We start from the raw sequence: 17,790 nt of genomic DNA, 5'->3' as shown, positions 1-17,790 counted from the left end.
CTTTCATTGCAATGAATTGCCTCACACTTTTTGGCTTTCTCCAGTTTGGGGGGGGGGGGGGTCTCACCTTTGACCTTATTTAACTTGTTTGCACTTGTTTCATTCATCACGCACTCTAAGAATTTTCACTGACAGCCAGCTCCCCCAGCTGTAAAGACACACTTGATGACCTTGTCCAATATATTCCACTTTAGCACCCGGTGACCCCAAGCCTGGATATGCCCCTTACTACTTCACAAGGGAGATAAGGACATAGGCCAGACCCCTGACTTCTCTCTGTAACACTCCCACAGGTGTCCACATGTGTCCACTCAGCATCCTAGGCCCCCACTGGGAAATTCAGCAAGGCCTTGTTGCCCACCCCTCCCCCAGTGCCTGCTAGTTAATTTCCTTTCATTTTCAGTCCAAACAGACTCACCCTGGTTTGCTGAGTCATGCTTCCGGATAGAAAAAAGCTAGCAAAAATGCTAATGTGTGCTGCTGAATTACTGGACGTTATGGGGCTAAAGCAAAGTTTCCTACAAAACACTTTGAAACTGTTACTGTACTGACAAAACACCAAAAGGAGCTTGTGAGATGGAATGCACACTAAGATTAAAAGGATGGCAAAAATGGTCAAAGACATTCTTTATTTGAAACCTTAAGAAATGAGTGAAAATTCACTCGTGTGCATTTCTTTATACTTCATAATGGAACAAAAAAACCAATTGAATATATCCAATTATTCACCTTGTATTTATATTAAACTTAAATTAATTATTTAACCTATTAAATGTGCTAAATATGTTAAATAATACTGATTCTCTTACTAAAAAAAAGATAATATATGTCAATTTTTCAAGTTAAAATACTAATTTTATAGTTTTGCTATTTTTTAATGCAAACAGTATTTTATGGCAGTTACATATTATTTATTATTAGAAGTGCTATTGAGCATGTATCAGACCTAGCCATAACTCTACTTTGTTTTCATTATAACGTCCTATGGAAATCAAAATAAGGTAGCAAAGATAGGAACATAAAACTGAAGTTTCCCAGTGGTCGGGTAGTCTTGCATTTGGCCATTGAAAAAGTCTTTATTTCATCTTGTAAAGCACATTTCTCATTTTTTTCAGAAAGCAGAGGTATATATACAAAGGAATATTACTCTGCCATAGAAAAGAATGAAATCTTGCCATTTGCAATGATAGGGATGGAGCTAGAGAGGATTATGCTAAGTGAAATAAGCCACACAGAGAAAGACAAATACCATATGATTTCACGCATGTGTGGAATCCCCGAAACAAACAAAGAAAAAAGGAGACAAAGGAAAAAACAGAGTTTGTTAAATACAGAGAACAAACTGGTGGTTGCCAGAGGGGAAGTGTGTGGGAGGATGGGAGAAATAGGTGAAGGAGATTAAGAAACTTCCAGTTATAAAATAATTAAGTTGTGAGGATGAAAAGCACAGCATAGAGAATACAGTCAATAATATTGTAATTAGGTAGGTGACAGATGGTGACTACACTTATCATGGCGAGCACCGAGGAGTGTATACAATTGTTGAATCACTATGCTGCACACCCAAAACTAATCTAACATTGTACGTCAACTTTACTTCCATAGTAAGTATATATGTATAATATATTTTATTTTATTTTATTTTTTAATTTTTTTTAATATTTATTTATTTTTGAGAGACAGAGGGAGACAGAGTATGACCAGGGGAGGGGCAGAGAGAGAGGGAGACACAGAATCCGAAACAGGCTCCAGGCTCTGAGCTGTCAGCACAGAGCCCGACGCGGGGCTCGAACTCATGGACCGTGAGATCATGACCTAAGCCGAAGTCGGACGCTTAACCGACTGAGCCACCCAGGCGCCCCTATGTATAATATATTTTAAAAGAAAGCAGACCCTAAAATTGTTTGCTTTCTCTTTGAAAGATTTAACTTGTTTATTTAAGTCAGTTTGAATGCTCTCTGTTTAAAGCTTCTCTCAGCCACCAAAAAAAATCCATGCGTATAGTATGAGTGTTTAACAAAAAATAAACGTGCTAATATCACAAATGTGTTGTTGTAAGTTGATCACATCAGACAACACAGGCAAGCAGCCGTAAACTGATGGTCTATGGTACCATGAAGATTTATTTCTAAGTCCTTAGTTTGCATCAGTGTAGGGGTTCCTATGTGTAGGTTCTCAGGACTTTTGACTCATTTTTTCCAGCAGATTATCTCAAAATAATGAGAACAGCCAGAAAATGCATTTTGTTCATTTCTAATGTATATATTATAAATACATTTTAGAAAAAACACATTTCCAGAACCATTTCCTCCCCGAGCAGGGCAATTCATAACATCTCAAAGAGCAATGGAATTCTTAACTGCTGTGAACACTCTGGGAAAGTCTAGGTTAGAATATTTTGCCTCAATAGTAATATCTGTGCATTTAAACCTCTGGGACAGTACCTTCACCCGAAGGCCTGAAAGATCCCTGGTCAGGATTCCAGCAACCAAAGCAGATCATGAACTTCTTAGTTTTTGGTGTTAATCCAACCCAAACATCATCCATTCTTGGGGCTCAGCTGTCAGGGGTCTGAAGCGAGGCCACAGATGCAGTTGTGGCCAATTGGTAGAGGGGTAGGATTCTGAGCTTGAGTCAGATAGTCTAGGCTTCGAGCCCTTGCCAGCTTCCACAAGTATGTTCCCTCTTTACTCCTGATCATCTGTAGAGCATGCATAACAATAACATTTGCGTATGTTTTTAATAAATAATTGGAGTTCCTACCCCACACCCAGCTCTGTTCCAGGTAATAAAGATACAGCTGAGAAAAAGATCGACCAGGTCTCTCAGGGAGCCTAACACCTAGTAAAGAGAAGATAGACAATCGATAAGGAAACAAATAAATTAGAAAGATAATTGCAGTTTGTGCTAAGTACTATGAAAATAATAAAAACCAGTTAATGGACTAGGGCTGTGCTGTCAGATACAGAAACCACCAGCCACACATAGCAACTTAAGTTGAAATTGACTAAAACTAAATGAAACTAAAAATTCAGATCCTCAGCTGAAGGAGCCACAATCCAAGTCCTCGATAGCCACATGTGGCTATCGTGTTGGACAGCTCAGATACAGAACTTCTCCATCATTGCAGAAAGTTCCATTGGTGGCACTGTTAACTAGAGTGATGAGAAGTTTGGGTAAGGGACTGCTTTAGATGGCAATAATATGTATAAACAACTGTACAGTGAGGAAAAGAAACTATAGTAGAGACTCCATAAATTGGATCTATTATGTGAACATATCTCATAAGTTTATATTTTTTCTCACTTTATTCCTCAACTTATAAATCCTAGAAAGAGACCCACTGAAATGTAGTTTGCTTTTTACTTCTAAATCATGGACTTCTAACACCTGAAATTCTAGGTCAACAATTTAGGCTCGACACACTTGCGTGAATGATCATTTTCTTCTGCATAGTTTCCTTGATTAAAAAAAAAAAAAAAGGAAGGAGAACATTTCCCCCAAATTTTGATGAATTATAAACCTAAGAAGTAGCCAAGTACATTACACAGAAAGGATAGGAATAATTTCTCAAAGGTTATAACTTTAGTTGAAGTCAGAACACACGAGAATTCAAGATCTAACTTTGAAAAGCAAATTCTTCTGTCCTTGATTCTCTGTAACTCTGGCACCGATATACTCCATCCACATCTTAAAGATCTTTATGACCACAGAACTTGACCTTGTGTTACATTCCCAAAAGGCTATGTGTAAAGTGAATATTTATGCATTGAATTGTATCTCCCAGTGTGTGTTATTTTGGGAATGTTTTACTTAGATAAAAGAAAATAGCACCAATACATGAAACATCCAATGAGTATTTATTGAATTCCTAAAACATGACCAACTCAAGAGGCAGAACTACTCAATAACTAAAAATTTTTACTTGTCTTTCACTGCCGCATTCCCCGACTCTATTTTATTTTTTTTACTGTACAGTTAACCATAGTCTGCTGTGCATATTCATTTTGAACGTCATGTCAGGTAACAGTGCAATGAATGATTAAGTCAATTTATCTTTGCACATTTATTTAAGAAGCACACGCAGGTTAATGTACACCAGTACATTTCATTTCTATTTCTTTGAAAATGACTACGTAGCATCATTGGCCTTCCCTCAACCAGGAATTTAGCAGAATTTGTGCAATAAAAGATCCAGAAGGAGGTATATTTCCAGCTGGAGCTGGAGGGTTAATTGCATTCCTGTTTGTCAATCTAACAGCAATGGTGTTAATACCTGTAAGTGTGAAAATCATAAGCTATTCCTATAACAGCCATCAAAGTTTTGTCGACCAAATGGCTAAATGGAAAAAGAGGTGAACCATCTCATTAGAACTGGGAAGTGTTGATTGAGCCAGCGGGGAGCTCTGAAAATGATTTTCCTCTTCTTGGGGTTGCCACCTGGTGCCCTCAGGGTAGACAAACGTGACATGTTAACCATGTATGTGGAAATCGTGTCCAAATGCATTAAGCAAACAAATGTGAAATGTAAAGCAAGAGGAAGGAAAGAGGAAAACCTTAGGTAAGTTTGGTTAACTACACAGCTGCTCCCAGGACCTATGGGCAGCTGTTCTGAGCTCCATTTAAGAAAAACCGTGAGATCCCTTTCTCTTTCCGGGCTAAGCAAGCAAATCAATCTATTTATACCTGGTCAGTGTCAAAGGAAAATCTCAAAGCTGTGTCTTAAAAATGCTTTACGAAATGGACTGTGTCCAATTATAAAACAGAACTCTGGCTATTACACACACTGCACAGTGATTTGGATTGCACCTTCTTCTGCAACCCCACCAACAACTCTTGGAAGCAACATACAAGCCTTGGAACAAATTAATGAGTCTTTAGGGTCATGCAAGAAATAACATGGTTTTTTTTTTTTTTTTTTGTCTCAGCCACAGACCTATCAGCAAACTGGATGTAGCAGCTGCATGTTAAAGCTTCCTGGATTATTCCTGATCCCAGGAACAGCGAGGTAATTGTTTCTGACCTTTTGCACCAATATTCTACAGGAGCACGTTTACTTGACAAGTTTTCAGGAGACATATCTTCAAGAAGTGCTACTCTGAAAAAAGTTGGTACTGATGCTCTACCGCACAGGTAACCATATATAAAATATTTAGGGTGTTGTTTTTTTCTTTCTGCCTCCAAAAATATTACATGTTCATACTTTTGAAAGGAAGAAACACACATAAAATGAAGACCAAGATTGTGAAGTTTTACTTGTCTTTTAATTGGCTTTGTTCACTTCATAATATATCATAAACATTTTCCCATGTCATTAAATAATCCTCTAAAGTTTGAGTAATGGAACAGTCTAATTTTAACAGTCTTTATTTTTGAACTTTTGGGTGCGTTCCAAACTTACTATTATACATTACACTTTGAGGAACATGCTTATTCATAAATCTGTCTGCATATGTTTCTTTGAGATACATTTTTAAAAAAGTGGTGGGTCTAGGTCAGCACGCTTTAAGTATTTTTAAAGACTTTGGGAAGTATGGTCAAATTCAGATAACCACTCTGATTTATGTACAACAGAAAATGAATATAAGTAACCCTGTGGAATATTTACGGGCAAGAGCTGAACACAAAATGGCCACACCCTTGCTTTGATAGAATTCTTCCCTGCAAGGGCCATTGGTTGATCTTTCATGACCACCAGATGTCAGTCTAAAACAGAGCAAACTGAACTAGACCTAGATGGGGAAAAGGGGAATCCACTCTTTTAGTCTTATGTATACTTTGCTACCCTATATTTTCTTCAGGCTGCCAGGGAGATTGAGTTTTATGAAACAAACAAACAAACGAATGAATATTGTCAATTGGATAAAGCGCTAGGACATCGGATGCCTTTCGATGACCCTCAGGTTAAGGGCTGATAATCTGTTTTGCTTTACGTTTCCCTAACATCACCTTCATACACTGGTCTCACAGCTGAATCTTTTCAGAAGTAGACCTTGGTTTCCTTCGAAGCAGGCAAACATTTCATGCCAACCCATGTGCGTGTTCATTAGCTCACAATGAGACAGAGACTCCTGGGGTAAAATGAAACGTTTAAGGAGATGCCTTTGAGTTTTTCTACTTAGTAGTTAAACAAGGAGTGTTACCAAGCAAGGAGGAGCAGATACTTGGAGATGTCTCTCCATACTGACTTTGGACAGCCATCATTATTTCTTTTGACTTCGGTGAATGGTTCCTTGCTGCCTTTTCCTGTTTCTGAGGAAAGGATGCTCCACACCCTAATGTGTTTGGAATTTCCAAAGATGTGATAGAGTTGTTTTCAGGGCGCTTGGTGCGTGCAGAAAGCTTTGCTGTGGCTAACACAGTGATGCCACTGCTGACACCAGCCAAGTGCAGTTGGAGATTCTAGTTCGTGTCCTAGTGCAGCTGCGTGCGAAAAAGATACATGAAAAGGGAAAAACATAAAGGTGCCTCACACTGTGCCAAAATTATGAAAATTAAATGGGGCTTTAGTCTAAAATATGCCAAGGAAATTAGGATGATTTATTATTCATACTGGTGCTTTTATGGCAAAAACATTTAAAATGTGAGGATAAGGGGGCACCTGGATTGCTCATTCGGTTAAGCGTCTGACTTCAACTCAGGTCGTGGTCTCGTGGTTTGTGAGTTCGAGCCCCGCGTCGGGCTCTGTGCTGACAGTTCAGAGCCTGCTTCAGATTCTGCGTCTCCTCCTCTCTCTGCCCCTCCCCTGCTCATGCTCTGTCTCTCTCTGTCTCTCAGTAATAATAAATAAACATTAAAATATTTGAAAAAAATAAAAATGTGAGGATAAGGACAGTGACATCTGTTGAGTGATAAGCCTTTCATACAGGCAAAAGGGGTGTTAAAAATAAACAAAATAAAAAAAAACAGGGATAAAGGAAAGTCCTGAATCTACCTTCAAATAATTAACTTGTACAAAATGGGATGTGTTAAGTAGAGGACAACTGGGTAGTTTAGATCACAACTGGATAATGCGGCTGGCAAAAGAACTAAATAATCTTCTCTTGGCCTACATCCATAGAAGTGCAGCGAGTGCCCCGTTAAAGGAAACTTCCCAAACTAACCCAAACACATGTGGAGTGTTTTGTTCAGTTAAGAGGGGAGATAACAGGGGCGCCTGGGTGGCGCAGTCGGTTAAGGTTAAGCGTCCGACTTCAGCCAGGTCACGATCTCGCGGTCCGTGAGTTCCAGCCCCGTGTCAGGCTCTGGGCTGATGGCTCGGAGCCTGGAGCCTGTTTCCGATTCTGTGTCTCCCTCTCTCTCTGCCCCTCCCCCGTTCATGCTCTGTCTCTCTCTGTCCCAAAAATAAATAAAAAACGTTGAAAAAAAATTAAAAAAAAAAAAAGAGGGGAGATAACAAATGGGACTCCATCTGTAAGAGAGAGAACAGAATCATAGAGTCTCAAAACCTGGTCCTTTCAGCAAAGAATGAGAATTTCCCTGAAGAGAAAGAAGACTTAGGTAACAGTGTGATCATTCTATTCAAATACTGAACGATTGCCCTATACAAAACACAATGCAATTTATCCCATCGTTCATGCTTGCAGAGTGGGCATCAATGAGTGAAAGTCACAGGGAGACAGATCCGGAGACAAAGTCGGAGCTACCGGAAGCTGGGAGAGAGACGTGAAACAGATTCTTCCTCCCTAACCCCAGAAGGAATCCATCTTGCTGACACCTTGATCTTGAACTGCTAGCCTCCAGAACCGCGAGACAATAAATTGACACTCAGTTTGTGGTACTTTATTATGGCAGCCCTAGAAAATCAATACAAATTACTATAGTAACGTCCTACCTCTAAACTCGTTGTTACATGAGAAAAAGAAGCATCTACCTATTGAAACTAAACCACTGGTTGAATTTTCTATTTCCTGTAAATGGAATGCAATCTTAACTAAAAGCTCCAGAAAGGAAAGAAAATTAAATCATTCAAGGGTGTTAACAACTGAGATGACATGGTTGGGTCAAGAATTTCAAAGAGGCCAATGACCTCCTTCTTTAACTAGGAGATTCGTATTTTATTTCTCCAGTGACATATTTGCAACTGAAGTTAAGTTAAAGACCCGAAGGGCACCTGGGTGGCTCAGTCTGTGGAGCGTCTAACTCTCGATCTCAGTTCACGGTTCGTGGGCTCAAGCCCCACGTCCAACTCTGCACTGGCAAGTGGGGAGCCTGCTTGGGGTTCTGTCTCTGCCTCTCTCTCTCTCTCTCTCTCTCTCAAAATAAATGAACTTAAAATTAATTAATTAACTAGTTAATTAATTAATTAAAGAGCTGCTTGCACACCAAAGCCAGGTCCTTTGGGTAGTCCAAAGAGGTAAGACCCCCAGCTGTCTCAAAGAGACGTGTCCACTCTTTGGCCCAGGTTTTGGCATTTTGCCAGTGTCAGAGTTCATAGTAGTTGTCATTTATTTCAGCTATTGGCGTAGTTACACGGACGCCTGAGCATTCCACCTCTATAAGAGTGAAAAGCTTGTCAGGTATCATATCTCCAGCATTTTTTCTAAGTTGTTTTTGTTTTTGTTTTCCTCAATGGTCTCCCGTAAGGGGTCAGAGCTTTGAAGCATGCTAGGGGTTTCGTAGACCTGGATTTGATAATTTCCAACTGGCTCTCAATTGTACATTGTATAAAAAGTTGCTACTTCATATATTCTCACAAGAGTTACTTGTAGAACGTCACCCTTGTTCATGGCAGAGACCGGTAGGCATCAGTTCTATCTTTGGGCTAACTCCAGGTCTGGAGCACAGCTTTGTGCCCTTCTGGATATTTTGGGGGGTTTTTGTTTTGGTTTGTGTTGTGTTGTGTTGTGTGTTTGTTTACAGTTGCTTCTATCCCCTTAGATATTTCTGGTGTGAAGTCAAATGGACCCTAAAGTCACCCATGATGAGGATTTGAGGGGATAACTTGGAAAGACTGAGTCCAAAAAGCAAAACCAGGAGTGAGCAGACTTGAATGACACCAAGGATGGTGATAAAATATGAGTGTAGGAGCTTCAAGAGAGAGAAGGGTTTTGCTTGAAGGATGAAACATAATGGTTTAGAAGGATAATGATAGTCTGATAATTGACGGAATTCCAATACCATCTCCAGGCTCCATGGTAGACAACATATGGGAATCGAGTTCATTCGGCCCAAGAAAGCTACAAGTGAAACAATGACTTAGAACTTGGTTGATGGATGGTACATATACCTGAAAATGTTATCACATGAATTATTCAAATAATTAATTCCCAATAAAATTTAGGATCTTATACTATCTGAGTCTCAGATTTGGAAGGGATTTTGTAGGTATTTAGTTCAACCTCACACCAGAGCAAGGTGTGAGTCCTTGAGTTTTCATTTCAAGTTGAAGGCATAACCCTGGCCTTGGAGTTTCCCTCAGTTATATGACCGTATGTGAGAATAGAGTGAGGGTGAGAATGACTGATGACACATTGCCCTGAATGTGTGGATTCAGCAGATTATTTTTAAATACATCCAATTTAAACTGTCATTTTTCCCTTCAGATTCCAGAGGGATCCAGAGGCAAGGGGCCTCTTTCCAAAGAAAAACTCTTGTGACTATAAATACACACTGACAAACTGCATACAGAATGTCTCAGAAACTAGAGAGAACTATCAGAGCACTAGCATTCCACAATTTACAAAAGATAGCAATACATGTATGTTTGCGATACCCCATTTCACTCCTTAATCTTTTGTAATACTACCATAGTCCTTTAAGAAAAAAGAAAAAAAAAGTTACACTTCCAAAGAGAGTTTCTTATGCTCGCTGGCCTTTCAGAAATCTACCAGACCTGAGCTATAACAGGACGAATATTCTCTTTGCATTGGGGACAGCTATTGACTTATAACTAAATCTGAGAGAAGAAAGTACATTACTCTTTTCCCCCCTCCCTCTTATATTAGAAATAAGAAAAAAAAAAAAAACTTGAAAGCAAAATGACCTGAAAAGTGTTCACTGCTGGGAGGAGAAGCTTCTCTGGATTTGGCAATCTGTCTCCCTAACATTTACTGTCTGAAACTCACTAGGCTTATTAGATTCTGCAGAGCTGGGCTGAGTGTGACAGACGTCTCTAACTAGTAGTTGGAGAGCTCATAAGCATAGGTATTCATTTAGACTGAGTATTTTGAAGAATGAAAAATAAGGTACTGATTAAGTACATGAAAATTATGTGGTGAGGAAGCATACCTGGGGCTATAAATGTCTCATTTAAAAAAATTTTTTTTTAATGTTTCTTCATTTTTGAGAGACGGAGAGAGACAGAGCACGAGCCTGGGAGAGGCAGAGAGAGAGACAGTGAGACACAGAATCTAAAGCAATCTCCAGGCTCTGAGCTGTCAGCACAGAGCCTGACGCGGGACTCAAACTCACCAACCTTGAGATCATGACCTGAGCCGAAGTCCGACGCTTAACCAACTGAGCCACCCAAGTGCCCTTGTCTCATTTTTTTTTTAATGTTTATTTATTATTGAGAGACAGAGAGAGACAGAGCATGAGCCAGGGAGGGGCAGAGAGAAAGAGGGACACACAGAATCTGAAGCAGGCTCCAGGCTCCAAGCTGTCAACACAGAGCCCGATGTAGGGCTCAAACTCACAAACTGGGAGATCATGACCTGAGCCAAAGTCAGATGCTTAACCCACTGAGCCACTCAGGCGCCCCTGTCTCATTTTTTTTTTAAGTTTATTTATTTTGAGAAAGAGAGAGAGGGTGGTTGGGAGGGACAGAGAAAGAGGGAGAAGGAATACCAAGCAAGCTCTGCAATGTCAGCAGAGAACCTGACGTGGGGCTCAAACTCACAAACCGTGAGATCATGACCTGAGCCAAAACCAAGAGTCAGATGCTTAACTGACTGAGCCCCCCAGGTGCCCCTGTGTCATTTTTATTAAACAAGAAATGCATGCCATGAAGGACCTCCAGAAATAAATAGGTTTGAGCTGCCCCCTTGACTCTTGAAGGGGAGGGTTAACGGGATAAGACAAATAGCTCTGTCAACAGTGCTCATTCTCTGCAAAAGGTACATTTTATTTTTCCGGGGTCAAAGAAATTATCCTAGAGATAATATTTTTCAGAAGCCTCTGGTTCTCAAGTGAAGGAAAGCAGCTGAGATACACAAAATCATACAACTTTCTTTACTTTCCTATACCCGAATGTGGCTTACCAGCCCCAATTTCCATCACAAACAGAAATACTTAATGGTATCATTTCTTTTTTTTTTTTTTCAACGTTTATTTATTTTTGGGACAGAGAGAGACAGCATGAACGGGGGAGGGGCAGAGAGAGAGGGAGACACAGAATCGGAAACAGGCTCCAGGCTCTGAGCCATCAGCCCAGAGCCTGACGCGGGGCTCAAACTCACGGACCGCGAGATCGTGACCTGGCTGAAGTCGGACGCTTAACCGACTGCACCACCCAGGCGCCCCAAATGGTATCATTTCAAGAAACCTGATTCTTGTGGTTTACTGTTCAGGTTCCTTTGGTTTATTTCTCTTCAGCTGAGGGGTTCCTGCCTCCCTTACCCCCAGGTGGCATCTGGATTTGGGGAAAGCTTATGCAGCATCCCAGAACAAGTTTGTGGGTAGGCAGGGTGCGTTGAGTCTAGGTGCTCTCATCTAACCCCCTAAAGAAAAACTTATTCTGACACTTGTTAAAATGGAGATTTTATTGGACTATTGAAATCAGAGCTTGCAATAAGGGAGAGAGATGGGTCTCCGCTCCAAATACAGTAGGGACAAGAGGGGATTTATAGCCAAGGAGCCGAGTGAGGGGTAGTCAGGTCGAAAATCACTAAAAGGACACATCAAGGATGGGGGAATTTTTACTAAATTGACCCACCAGGATACTTGCTAAAAGGAGGCCAAGAATGCATACATCAAAGGAGGGGAATAAGGGAGCTTGATCAGATGTCATGGCAGCGGGGGCGGGGGGGGGGGGGTGACCCAGCAGGACTCTTTGTGAACCCTGGGCTGGGCAGGACCAAGGCAGAGGTGAAGTTGGAAAGAGGGCTCAGAGGAGACTGACCGACATTGGGCCAAGAAATGCCGTTTTCAGTCCTTGCCAGCCTCCACTGAGGCACGGCCCATCCTGCCGGTCTTGGGTCTCCTGCACTGTCCTCATAGCATCTGCTGCTGAGGCCCTCAGCCCATGGCGCCCTCCACTTCTCAGAATATTCATTCCCTCTAACCCCATGGCTGGAATCTTTCTGCAGGCTCCCAGGGACTCAGAAACTACTCCGCATTCCCACATGATATTGGGGTGCTCAGGACTCTGTGGGGATGCCTTCAGTGTCATCCACATAGACATGTCCCAAAGGTGCTGTTACTCTAACCTCTGAAACTTTGGGGTCTTCTCTTCAAAAATCCCATTTTCTTTGGCTACTTTTTGAAAAGCCAGAAGCTGACCCTTTTTTTTTTAAATATTTTTAATGTTTATTTATTTTTGAGAAAGAGAGAGAAACAGAGTGTGAGCTGGGGAGGGGCAGAGAGACAGAGAGAGAGAAAGAGGGAGGGAGGGAGGGAGGAAAGGAGGGAGATACAGAATCCAAAGCAGGCTCCAGGCTCCGAGTTGTCAGCACAGAGCCCGATGCGGGGCTCAAACCCAGGAACCACAAGATCATGACCTGAGCCAAGTCGGATACTCAACCGACTGAGCCACCCAGCCTCCCCTGTCCCTTTTATTTAAAACTCCCCCATAATTTACCAAGGGTTTCCACTCATGTGGACTAATAATTAAGCAAGTAATTGTTCCAAATCTGCCAAACTTTACCTCAGATTTGAAGAGAAGTACTGGAAAAGCCCATAATGTAATTAGAATTGAGAGACAAAAGAGATGAGGGAAAGAGAACACATATTTTCTTCTTTGATGGAATAGTTTCCAATTGGCAAGTTACCATCTAGGATTAGCAGACATCCCACATATAAAGGATAGCTCTGAATTAAATTCTGCTGACTTTTTTTTTTTTTTTTAATAATGCAGTATAATGTTACTTGTTTCTAAACCAGGAAGTAATTTTCTCCACAGAATATTCTCTCTGTATAATTTCAGGATCACTGTCTGGTAAGAACAGGTAGAAATCTGAAGTGGAAGGATTACTTGTCAAGATGTCAGGAAGCCCGGGATCTGTCTTACATCCATCACTAACAAGCTGGATGCTCTTGGCCAAATTATTGCACCTCTCTCGATCTTGGTTGCTACTACCTCTGTCAGATGATAGACATCTGAACATGCAAGCTTCTTTTCTGTTGTGATGCTTGGTGACTGTGTTACTGGAAGCTGGGCTCCCAGCTTGAGGCCAAAGAGCACGTGGACACGACGGGGCGTGTTCGGCAGACTATTGTGGCAGCCGGAAGACTCAGATCATTCTTGGAAGAGCTCATCCTGAAGGAAGAAGAAGCCAGACTCCAGAAGCCTCAGTTGACAGAAAAGTGGTTTTTTGAATGCGTGACAGCGTTTACCATTCTTATCTGTCTCCCAACTCCATGTCTTCACTCCAGTGAAGACTAATTAAGCAATTAATTAATAATCAATGAATAAAAACGGAAAGGCTGGGTTCACTAAAACAAACAAACAAATAAACAAATAAACAAACAAACACTTGGAGCACCTGGGAGGCTCAGTCGGTTGAGCGTCCGACTACAGCTCAGGTCATGATCTCACAGTTTGTGGGTTCGAGCCCCACATCGGGCTCTGTGCTAACAGCTCAGAGGCTGGAGCCTGCTTCGGATTCTGTGTCTCCCTCTCTCTCTGCCCCTTCCCTGCTCATGCTCTCTCTCTCAAAAATAAACATTAAAAAATAAAACCACTAAAAAATACGGAGTCAAAGCATAGTGTTTTTTGTTTTTGTTTTTCTTAAGTGTTTGTTTATCTATTTTTGAGAGAAAGAGACAGAGAGGGGGGGGGAGGGGCAGAGAGAGAGGGGGACACAGAATCCGAAGCAGGCTCCAGGCTCTGAGCTGTCAGTGCGGGGCCCGACGCGGGGCTCAAACTCACAAACCAATGAGATCATGACCTGAGTCAAAGATGGACGCTTAACCAACTAAGCCACCCAGGCGCCCCAAAGCGTAGTGTTTTGTGACCTTCTAACAAACTGTGTCACAAAAGGAAAGTGGGCATTTTCAACTTATCATTATCGCCAGAGCCCAGAATCCTGGCCCCGAGAGGCCTCCAATGTGGTCGCATGGGTTCTTGGAGGAAGCACAGCCATGCACAGAGAGGGCGGGATGCCCACAGAGCAACAGTTGCACCAGGCAGGACATCTGGGCGATGCCCAGTAAATGGTCCCCAGTACTTGGAAGCTCCTGGCATGAAACAGAGTAGATCTGGAGCTATCAGGAGACAGCTCTGAGGATTCCCATTGACTCTGAAAGAACTTGCAGAGGTAAGAGGGCCTGAGTGAACACAAACCCAGAGCAAAAATATTGCTTTCAACTGCACAATGTCCATGTGCCCTTCTTCCTGTAATAGAATCTACTTTTTCTTCAGGAAACCACCCCTGCTTCACCCTTGGTCTTAGTAGTTTGAGTACAGTTGATCCATTTCCCAGCTCCACGGGGTGGGCGTGAGTCCCAGGAAAGGCTAATTGATCTATTCCTTCCTTTTGGCTGTTGTGATTTATATTACGGACTGGCACATAACCAAAGTCAGGCCATGAAATGAAAGGACAGGACTTTTACAGAATTTTTGGAAAAGAGACATTCTGGGATTGCAAACGATCAGGAAAACAGAAACCTAGAACCGCCAGAGACTGATGCATGGCAAACGCTTGCCTGGCAAAGCCAAGTGCTGTGAAGAATTCTGCAAAACTTGGAGACGAGGCAAAATGTTAGGTAACTAACATGTCCTTTCAGAGATGAAGGTCTCCCAAGGACTACCTGAGGAAATGAACTTAGTTTGATTCACTCATTTCTACTGATTAAAGATCCAGAAGTAGTGAGTGCCATGTTAACTTGTAGAGATGCAAATGATGTTTGTCCAGTGGAACAGATCATCTTAAACATTTCAGTTTATTGCCCTGCTGAATATTAATGACTTTTTGGGTTCCTCTAGAAATCTTATTTTACTATGCCTTTATTGAGTTGCGCATAAATGCCTAGCTTCTCAAAGATGTTTGGACCGGTTTTAATATCTTTATAGTTCCCTCATTAATTAACAAGTTAAATAAAATCTTTGACACGTGGTTATTTTATATTCACCTAAGAGTTATTTTTAAAGACTACTTTTTGGGGGTGCCTGGGTGGCTCAGTCGGTTAGGCATCTGACCCTTGGCCTCGGCTCAGTTTGTAATCTCACAGTTTCGTGAGTTCGAGCCCCATATCTAGCTCTGTGCTGACAGCATGGGACCTGCTTGAGATTCCCTCTCTCCTTCTCTCCGCCCCTACCCTGCTCAGGTTGTCTCTGTCTCTCTTAAAGATAAATAAAAGATTTTTTTAAAGAAAAACAAAAATTACTTTTTTTAAGAAAAGTATACTTTAACACAAGAGATGAAGGGGGGGAAAGGAAATAGAGAACAAGTCCTATCTACTTCATTTCAATACCTAAATCCTGTTACTCCTCCATGTGGACTGCCCCATCCATTGAATTAATATAGTCTATATTTTGGCAAGCCAGTGTGAGCTGGGTTTGTATCTTTTGTATCCAATATTCTGACACTCAGTTCCAGCAGTTTTCCTCACGCCTCCAAGCAATTCTCCAACACCAGTTGGACGTGCAGCAATTCGACTCAATTCTGACACCATCTACCTGGAGATAGCATCAGACTCCGCAGGTGAAAGGTTTCAGTCCCACAAGACTGTCCCCCACCTCAGATACTAATCACAAGCCTAAGTTGTCTCCCTGTGCCTCTGACACACCCCTATAGATTCCAACGTCTCCCTCCTAGGGTTTGATTGATTTGTTCGGTTGGCCCGCAGAACCCAGAAAACATTTCATTTTGACTAGATCGCTGGTTGGTTATAAAAAGATATAACTCAGGAACAAGCAGATAGAAGAGGTGCATAGAGCAAGGTATGGGGAAGGGGACCCAGGGTTCCTGTGCCTTTCCAAGTGAGACATTCTCCTCAAATCTCTTTGAATTCACCAATCTGGAAGCCGTCTGAATGCTGTTCTTTTGGGTCTTTATGGAAGCTTCATTACATAGATATGACTGAAATAACTCACTGACCACTGGTGAGTGATTCAACCTGTCACCCCTCTCTCCTCTTTGGAGCTCAAGGGCGGGTGGGGGGGCTGAAAGTTCCAAACTTCTTATCTCCCTGTTGGTTCTCCTGGCAAACAGCCCCCATCCTTAAGTGCCTCCCCAAAGTCGCCTCATTAACATAACAAAGATACCTTCATGGCTGCCATCACTTAGGAGTGAGGCTGAGGACCAAATATATATTTCTTGTTATAAACCATAGTATCATGGTATCCGTAATAGTGGTGATGAATACTGGTGAGCCCTTTAACCAGAAAAATGATACCAATTTGAACATACAGCCTGATGAGATCTGAGAAATCTAAGATTACATGTTAAAATAGAATTTTTAGCATTAATTTCAGCTGAGGTCCCCAAAACAAAAAATACTATCTGCCTCTTCCACAGTGTACTACCTTTAAGACTAAAAAAGTAATTCTGAAACATGGTTGTGTCACCCTTCGCTGATCAGTTTGGAAGACTGTGCCAAATGGGATAGTGTCACTGTGCTGTGAGGTCCCATCTCATGGGACATGAGTAAAATCTTCCTTCTCCAGACCTCAAATTAGGAACCACTTAGGGAGCGAGGTGTGTGGACAGCAATCGGAATCACAGCTAAGAATGTAAGGAGCAAGAGACTGCAACTAGTTCGTGCTCTGATAGAGAAGTGGAGGAATAGTGGCTTCCCTGGGGTTGACCTGCATTCCCAGAGTCTGTTAAGGTGAAAAAATCATGAATATTTCCTGGAGAGTAAATATGGATCATGCACAAGAAAGCTGGTTTCTTAGAAGTCTTCTTGGATCTTGTCTAACAAGACTATCTGAAGGTCAAGGGGACCTCAGCAGAAAGAATCTAGAAGGGTCTCACTAGGTCCTTGGTGGTAAGGGAAGGAGTCCCATAGCAATCCAATGAAACAGTCTTCCTCCCTTGTGCCAAATGGACTTCAAGCAAGAGATCATGGCTATTCTTCAGTCTCCTGGCTTGTGTGGACATATGAAGTCCTGAACTGAGACTACATTTGGGGACAAAAGGGTAGCCATAAAATTCACGAGCCTTGGTTTAAGTTTCATTTCAGTGAGTGGGAAACAGCTACTCCAAAAAGCTTTAAAGTAGGTTCAATGATTTGCACAGAAGGTGAATTAAGCTGTTTTCTCCTTAGATTCTATGAGTCCTGTTGGCTAACGTAACCTTTACCTGTCTTGAAAGTCTTTACAAGGCCTTGATTATTAAATGAAAGTTTCTCCTGTCAGTTAAACATTTCGGAAATCAGGACACACCTTGCAATCAACACATATGTTTAGCATTGTGGAAACAGCGTAACTTTGTTTTTAATCTCAACTATGTTATTAGGTTGCTGGTGAGTTTTACAATAAGAGAAATACGGTAATAACAACAGAAAACGCTGCGCCCGTTAGCACTCCATTCCCACTACCACATCAGAAACTGCAGAGACCATATTTTCATAATGAAATCTGACAGCCTGACTAAGGAACAGCGGCCCTTCCATTCCTATTTGGACAACAACCACATTTCTGAAATCCCAAGAACCGCAGTATCAGATGCCCATCATCAGAAGAGG

At 41.7% G+C, this 17,790-nt stretch overlaps 1 pseudogene; it reads right to left on the bottom strand.

Moving 5' to 3' along the window:
• Positions 1-8,305: 8,305 nt before the first annotated feature.
• Positions 8,306-12,343, bottom strand: LOC112858739 (NADH dehydrogenase [ubiquinone] flavoprotein 2, mitochondrial pseudogene; annotated as a pseudogene).
• Between the last annotated feature and the right edge of the window lie 5,447 nt (positions 12,344-17,790).

This window comes from Puma concolor, chromosome B1 (assembly GCF_028749965.1).
Source record: "Puma concolor isolate L17-30 chromosome B1, mPumCon1.1.hap2, whole genome shotgun sequence".
Lineage (NCBI taxonomy): Eukaryota > Metazoa > Chordata > Mammalia > Carnivora > Felidae > Puma > Puma concolor.
Note: the sequence above shows the minus strand (reverse complement) of the source record. Positions and strands in the feature narration are given on the sequence as shown.